This window comes from Gavia stellata, chromosome 34, assembly GCF_030936135.1.
Source record: "Gavia stellata isolate bGavSte3 chromosome 34, bGavSte3.hap2, whole genome shotgun sequence".
Taxonomy (NCBI): domain Eukaryota; kingdom Metazoa; phylum Chordata; class Aves; order Gaviiformes; family Gaviidae; genus Gavia; species Gavia stellata.
Window position 1 is genome coordinate 1,843,041 of NC_082627.1, and position 8,809 is coordinate 1,851,849.

Sequence of the window (8,809 nt, forward strand, 5' to 3'; positions counted from 1 at the left end):
GAGCGACTCCTTCAAGCTTGACAGCAGTGTAGGTGGTGAGTAAAACTTGAAGAGGTCCTTTCCACTTCTCTTTTAACAGCTCGTCTGACCATGTCTTCAGCTACACCCAGTCCCCTGGTTGGTAGTGATGCACAGGCACGTCCAAAGATAGCGGTGCCCTCACAGAGACGTATCTGTGAAGAGAGGACAAAACCTTTCCCAGAGAGATAACATATCCTTTTAAATAATGTCTCTCTGCAATGTCAGGATTAACTCCTGTTTCAGTCATTTGATAAGGTTTACCATACACGATCTCAAAAGGACTGACCTTTTCTTTAGATCTAGGCTGGATGTGTATCCGTAGCAAAGCTAAGGGTAAAGCATCCAGCCATTTTATCTGAGCCTCTTGACAAATTTTACTGATTTGTCTTTTTAAACTTCGGTTCATTCTTTCTACCTTTCCACTTGATTGAGGTCTCCATGGGGTATGGAGATCCCATTTTATCCCCGATGCCTCAGTTAGACTTTGAACAGCTTCTGCTATGAAGTGTGGGCCCCTATCTGAAGACAGTCCTATGGGTACCCCAAATCTTGGTATTATTTCCTTAAGTAGCACTTTTGCTACCTCTTTTGCCTTGTTGGTGTGACAAAGGAAAGCTTCTGGCCAACATGAAAAAGTATCTAGCATTACTAAAAGATACGGCTACCCATTCTGCCGCGGTAATTCAGAAAAGTCTATTTGCCAGAAGTCTCCTGGACTGTTTCCTCTTTTAGTCACCCCTGGTAAAGGCCTTCGGGGTAAGTGAGGATTATTCCTTAAGCATAACTCACATTTCTTTACAATGCTCTTAATTATTCCAGACATTCGAACACTTAGCACTTGTGGTTTTAATGCCTTGACCATTGTTTCAATTCCCCAGTGAGTTTCTTGGTGTTTTCTATTGGCTATTTCACGCATGGTCTCTTGGGTAACTATTACTTGGTGTGAAGGGGTTACCCACCATCCTTCTTGGGTTTTGGTTGCCTTCAGTAGGTTAGCTAATTGATTACCTTCTGCTGCATATTGTGGACTTTTAGGTCCCAAGTTCTGAACTTTTTCTGGCAAAATTAGCTTCTTTGGCAGCTTTATCTGCCATACGTTTCCCTATATGCATTGGGCTATTTCCAGTTTGATGTGCCTTGCAATGCATAATTGCCACAAATCCGGGTAAATTAATTGCCTGTAGTAATTGTTGGATTGTTGGCCCGTATTTGACTGGGGATCCCTGAGATGTTAGAAGTCCCCTTTCTTTCCAAATGGCTCCATGAGCGTGAACCACTCCAAAGGCAAATTTTGAGTCTGTCCAGACATTAACACTTTTGCCTCTTGACAGTTCTAAAGCTCTCAGCAAGGCTATGAGTTCTGCTTTCTGGGCTGAGGTATTAGATGGCAAAGCTTTAGCCTCAATTACTTCCTTAACAGTTACTACTGCATAACCTGATTTTCGTGTTCCATTATGCATAAAGCTACTACCATCTATGAACAGGTTCCAGTCTTCATTTTCCATTGGTAGGTCTTTCAGGTCTGGTCTGCTGGAGTATGTCTGTTCCACAGTTTGCAAACAGTCATCTGCTAATTCTTCCCCACCAGGATCAGTAGTTAGGAAGGTCGCTGGATTCAGAATTGTGGTTACTTTCAGCTCCACATCGTCTTGTTCCAGAACAGCTTGCCGGGGAAGATTATGGAGAGGTTCATCTTGAGGGCGCTCCTGGGACACGTGCAGGATAACCAAGGGATCAGGCCCAGCCAGCACGGGTTCATGAAAGGCAGGTCCTGCTCGACCAACCTGATCTCCTTCTATGACCAGGTGACCCGCCTAGTGGATGAGGGAAAGGCTGTTGATGTGGTCTACCTGGACTTCAGCAAAGCCTTTGACACTGTTCCCCACAGTATTCTCCTGGAGAAGCTGGCGACTCATGGCTTAGAGAGGTGCACTCTACACTGGGTTAAAAACTGGCTGGATGGCCGAGCCCAGAGAGTTGTGGTGAATGGGGTGAAATCCAGTTGGCAACCGGTCACAAGCGGAGTCCCCCAGGGCTCAGTTTTGGGGCCGGTCTTGTTTAATATCTTTATTGATGACCTGGATGAGGGGATAGAGTGCACCGTCAGCAAGTTTGCAGATGACACCAAGTTGGGCAGGAGTGTTGATCTGCTCAAGGGTCAGAAGGCTCTGCAGAGGGATCTGGACAGGCTGGATGGATGGGCTGAGGCCAACTGGAAGAAGTTCAGTAAGGCCAAGTGCCGGGTTCTCCACTTCGGCCACAACAACCCCAGGCAACGCTACAGGCTTGGGGATGAGTGGCTGGAAAGCTCCCCCGCAGAAAAGGACCTGGGGGTGTTGATCGACACCCGGCTGAAGATGAGCCAGCAGTGTGTCCAGGTGGCCAAGAAGGCCAACGGCATCCTGGCCTGTATCAGAAATGGTGTGGCCAGCAGGAGTAGGGAGGTGATCATGCCTCTGTACTCGGCGCTGGTGAGGCCGCACCTCGAATACTGTGTTCAGTTTTGGGCCCCTCACTACAAGAAAGACATTGAGGTGCTGGAGTGTGTCCAGAGAAGGGCGACGAAGCTGGTGAGGGGTCTGGAACACAAGTCTGATGAGGAGCGGCTGAGGGAGCTGTGGTTGTTTAGCCTGGAGAAGAGGAGGCTGAGGGGAGACCTCATCGCTCTCTACAACTGCCTGAAAGGGGGTTGCAGAGAGGTGGGTGTTGGTCTCTTCTCCCAAGTGACTAGTGACAGGACTAGAGGAAATGGCCTCAAGTTGATCCAGGGGAGGTTCAGGCTGGATATTAGGAAAAATTTCTTTACTGAGAGAGTAGTGAAACATTGGAATAGGCTGCCCAGGGAGGTGGTAGAGTCACCCTCCCTGGAGGTATTCAAGAAGCGTGTGGATATGGCATTGTGGGACGTGGCTTAATGGGCATGGTGCTGTGTGGTATGTGGTGGGTGTAGGGTTTTGGTTTTTTGCTTTTTGTTTTTTTTTTTTTTTTGTTAATGGTTGGACTTGATGATCTTACAGGTCTTTTCCAACCTTAGTGATTCTGTGATTCTGTGATACTTCAGCATCTGGCTTGGTGACAACCAGTGTCCTCCTTTTTGTTCCAGTACTACTGTAACTGCATGGGGTACAAATACGGTTAATTTCTGCCCAAGTGTCAATTTTTCGGGCCTCTTGGATCAATAATAATGTAGCTGCCACTGCTCGGACACATGCTGGCCATCCTCTGCTAACATTATCTAACTGTTTTGAAAAATACCCCACGGGCCTTTTCCATGATCCCAACTTCTGGGCCAATACCCCTAAGGCAATATGCAGCCTTTCATGCACAAACAGTTCAAATGGTTTTTCCAAATTCAGAAGGCCTAAAGCTGGAGCATTCATTAAGGCCTGTTTCAATTTTATGAATGTATCTCTGCACTCCTGAGTCCAGACAAGGAGATTTCCTTCCCCTTGTACAGCTTCATATAAGGGTTTGGCAGTCTATTATCCACAGGCGACACCATCCGGCCATTCCCAGAAATGCTCTGAGCTCTTGTTTTGATCTTGGTTTGGGGATCTGGCAGATGGCCTCTTTTCTTTCAGTTCCAAGACTACGTTGGCCTTGGGAAATTGTGTACCCTAGATACAATACCTCTTGCTGGGGATTTGTGCCTTTTTCCGGGACACCTTGTACCCTGCTGACCCCAAAAAAGTTTAGGAGCTCTATAGTCATTCGTATGGAATTCTTCTTGTCACTTGCGGCTAACAGTATGTCATCTACATATTGTAGCAAGGTGATGTTTTATGCATCTTTTGCCAATCCTCTAATTCCTTGGCTAATTGATTTCCAAAGATTGTAGGACTGTTCTTAAATCCTTGTGGTAATACTGTCCAACACAACTGGGTCTTTCTACCTGCCTTAGGGCTCTCCCACTCAAAAGCGAACAGTTCTTGACTTTTGGTTGCTAGTGGAAGGCAAAGGAAAGCATTTTTTAAGTCCAGTACAGTGCACCATTTGTCTGTTTCCTTCAAAGTGGTCAAGAGAGTGTGTGAAATTGCCACTACTGGGTGAACATCCTGTGCAATTTGATTTATAGCCCTTGGGTCCTGGACCAGTCTTTATTCTTCTGAATGCAGTTTTTTAATTGGCACGATCGGGGTGTTGTATTCAGACTGACACTCCTTTAACTATCCAAAATTTATAAATCGTTCTATTAAAGGTTCTAATCCCTTTCTTGCCTCTAATTTAACTGGATACTGTTTTCGTCTTACCGGTCTGGCATCTGGTTTCAACTGAATGATTACTGGTTCCGCCATTAGGGATCATCTTGGTACTCCTGAAGCCCATACTAGAGGTGTTACAGCCTGTTCAACTTCTTCTGGTATGTGCACACTCTCAACTTCCTTCTGTAACATAAAAACTTGAGCATCCAATCCTTTACTTTCAGGAACATGAACTTGGATTTTTCCTCCTTTGAAAGTAATTTGTGCATTTAATTTGCTTAATAAATCTCGTCCTAATAGCGGCACAGGGCTATCTGGGATATAAAGAAATTGATGGGTTAACACCCTTTTCTCAATTTTAAACTTTAAATGCTGGAAAAACAGCCGATTTTCTCTCCGCCGTGTGGCACCAATAATAGACGTACTCCGATTACGCAAATTAGCTTCACATGTATTTAATACCGAATAAGTAGCCCCCGTATCTATTAAAAATTTTACGTTTTCATTCCCCAACTTTGCTATAACCAGGGGTTCTGTTGGGGCGGGTTCCAATTTTTCCCACAGTCTCCCTCAGTCTGAATCTATTGTCATCATTTTAGCAGCCTGATTTGGCATCTCCTTATGACTCTGTCTTTTCAGCTGCAGGCACTCCCTTTTCCAGCGTCCTTTTTGCCTGCAGTAAGCACACTGATCCACCTCCAGCAGTACTTCAACCCTCCGCAATCCACCAGGAAATCTTTTTCCCTTTACGGGGACTGTGAATTTGCTAGTTTCTTGGGCTATGGCTACTGACAGCATCTTATTATCTTTAAGCCTTTCTTTTCTCTGCTTCACTTCCTCCACGTTTTCCCTGTTGTTATACACTTTCCAGGCATGCTCTAACATTTTATCCAATGAACGACCGTCTGCTCCCTCTAGTTTCTGTAATTTCCATTTTATGTCCGCATTAGACTGTTCCATAAAGATGCGGATCAACGAGACAACATCTGCTTCATTGTCTGCATTCAAATCAGTATATTTTCTCGCAGCCTCCATGAATCTTTCAAAGAAAGAAGAGGGATCCTCATTCTTTCCTTGAATGACCTGATACAATTTAGACCAATTCTTTGGTTTTGGAATTGCATTCCGGACACCATACAAAATCAGTCACTGGTATTCAGATAATAACAATCTTTGAGCCTGGATGTTAGGATCCCAATCAGCTGGAGTCTGGCACTTGGAGGGCCACGGTGTCATGTCATTGAACATCCCATAAAGAACCAAGCTGGGAAGTGAGTCTCCAAGCCCAAAACAACAAGGTCCATGGTCTGGCAAGGCTGTGTCTATGGCTGTGTCTGTACACCTACAGCATAGATCAAGCTGGGGCTGAAACTCGGGCCTGGGTTTAAATGGTCTGCTGGGCCCATGGATGGAGTTGTGGGTCGAGGCCACAGGTGAGGCTGGTCAGGGTCATGAAGCCTTATGGATGCTCTCAGGGCCTTGGCACTGCCCCCATGGGATCCCACCTGCCAGTGCCCCCAATAGGCCAAGGTCTCATTCCCTGATGTCCAGGGTCTGTGCTCTGTTACTCTCCTTCCCACATCCCCGGGGATGCGGGAGATCACAATTTCATGGTCACCACAGTCAAGGTGACCACTGGTCTTCACGTCCCTGACCATCTCTTCCTCTTTTGGGACTACCAGGTCCCGGTGAGCAGAAGACTGAAAGGACCATTTGGCGGCTGTGCTAAGAACGTTTCTGCAAACACCACAAGAAACCTCCTGGATGGTTTGCATCCTGCCGTCTCACTTGACCAGTGACTACCAATGGGAGTCCCCCATAAAAGCCATGTTCTGCGATCCACAGATTTCCTCAGGTCATTTAAATAAGACACTGTTCATTCCTCACCCTGACTCTATGAGCTGTAACTCGGTCCTGGATCTGGCTGGGAGGGAGTTAATTTACTTCATCGCAGCACATATGGTGCTGTGCTTTGGGTTTGTTACTAAAACAGCGCTGATAACACACCGGTGTTTTTGCTGTTGCTGAACAGTCATTGCAGAGCATGAAGGCGTTCTCTCTCTCACACTCTGCCCCCACAGAAAGTAGGCTGGGGGTATGCAAGAAGTTGTCAGGGGCACCGCTGGGACAGCTGACACAAAATGACCAAAGGGATATTCCATACCTATGATGTTAGGCGCAGCAAAACACAAAAAACCCCAACCCTCAATGACAAGCGGCTGCTGCTGAGAAAGTCACTGGGGAGGACGTCATGCTGGGGGCTGACTGGTTAGACAGCAGCTCTGCAGAGAAGAAACCTGGGGTCCCAGAGGACAACAATCTGAGCATGAGCCATCAATGCACCCCCACGGCAAAGGCCAACAGCTTCCTGGGCTGCATCAGGAAAAGCATTGCTGACATATTGAGGGAGTGACCCTCGCCTGCTCCTCAGCACTCGTGAGGCCATATCTGGAGTGCTGTGTCCAGTGCTGGGCCCCCCAGTACAAGAAAGTCGTTTGACCTGATAAAGCAAGTCCATCAAAGGACCCCAAAGCTGGTTTAAGGGACTCTAGCATCCTTCACAGGAGGAAAGGCTGAGAGATCTGGGACTATTCAGTCTGGAGAAGAAAAAGCTAAGGGGAGGGGTTATTAATGTGTATAAATACCCGGGAGGGCATGAAGACGAGGGAGCCAAAGTCTTCTCAGTAGATCCCAGTGGCAAGACAAGGGGGAACACACACAGTAAAAATACATGAAATTCCATCTGAATGAGGAAAACACTTTTTGACTGTGAGGGTGCTCAAACACTGGAACAGGTTGTCCAGAGGGGTGGTGGAGTCTCCATCCATGGAGATATTCCAAAACCACCTAGACAAGGTCCCGAGCAATTTGCCATCACTGACCCTGCCTCAGAACTAGATGATCTCCAGAGGTCCCTTCCAACCACAATGATTCTGTGACTCTTTGAGTATGGAGGAGAAAAGCAAGACTGAAAGAAATGAACAACGCATAGCCCTGAACACAAATACCATGAGATCCCATGGAGAGGACCCACGCTGGAGCAGAGGAGAATTGTGAGAAGGATGGAATGGCAGAGATGTTACGTACTGACCATAACCCCCCATTCACCATCCCCACTGCTCCTCTTTGGGTTGGGGTGGGTAGAAGAATTGGGAATAATGGAATAATTTGAGCCTGGGAAAAAGGAGTGGGCTGGAGGAATGGTCTTTAAGATTTTTGTCATAGTTCTAACTCACTAAATCTTTTTTAATTGGCAATAAATTAAATTGACCTTCCCCAAGTCAACTCTTCTTTGCCCATTATAGTAATGACTAAGTGAACTCCCTTTTTGACCTTGGCCTATGATGTTTTCTGTCTTATTTGCTCCCCTTGTCCCTTTGAGTACGAAGAGTGGGTGAGCAGCCAGGTGGGTGTCTGGCTGCTGGCCAACGTTAACCCACTACAGGACAGGATTGGGACTGCTGTATCAAGTAGGGAGCTCTCTGGCACAAAAAAGACCCTGACAGACTGGGGCGAGTCCTGCAGAGGCCAGAAGGGTGATTGGGGCCTGGAGCACATTATGTGCAAGGAGAGGCTGAGAGAGCTGGGGTTTTGAGAAATCCCTCAGAGCCAAACACTGGAGCAAAGACCGAGGACGATTGGTGGGATCTCAGTCAATGGAGTTTTTCAAAATTCGTAGAGACAAGGCATGAGCACCTGATCTAGCTGGAGCTCTCTGGGAATGGGCTTGGCTGAGAGACCAGCTGTGGCACGAGCTCTGGGACTTGGTGTGTAATGAGAGTCAGTAGGAAACCAGTTTCCTTTTTACTAATAATGATGGTTGAGTTGGGTATCACTGAGCCCTGAAGGAGGACAGAGGTGACCATGCAGCAAAGGTCCCCTCCTCAGGGCTAGCGTGTATGGCCAGAGATGGAAATGATGGAAATGACCAGTGTGTGGGTCTGGTCTGGGACAATTTCCCTGGGGCAGATTCCCTGGGGTGTCCAGGGAACTTGACACCGACGGGGACCCTCTCTTTTGCACCTATGGTGCCTTGCTTCCTTCACCATGTCACCTTGCTCTGCACCATGAGCACCCTGCTCTGTGCCCCACCCTGCACACTCACACAGCTTAGCTCTACACCGGCATTGTCCTCTCCTGAGCACACTCCAGCCCAGCCCAATCCTTCCCCAGCTCTCCCCCATCTCCCCTAGCCCCATGGCAGTGCTGACCGCAGAGTGCTGCAGTGCTCTGGGCACTTAACACTTTACCTTTGGGTGACACTATCCTGGACACGCTCTCACTTTGGGGAGCTCCATTCTCTTCCCACGCTAGGCACAGGCTGTCCATGGAGATCCCCCAGGCTCTCCAGGTGGCTCGGGATTCCTCTCTTGAAGGACATCGGCTGCCATGTCCCATGTGGGAGAGACCTGGGTACGTACTTCAGTGAGCAGTCACCAGCTCTATCACCACTAGACACCAAGAGCTAAATGTTAAATCCAACCTCCATCTCTAAGAGGTCACAACATGACAATGAGCTTCTTGCCCCTGAACCCAGAGAGTAAAGGGCCCTTTCTGGGACGCAATTCCTTGGATCTGTTCCTGAC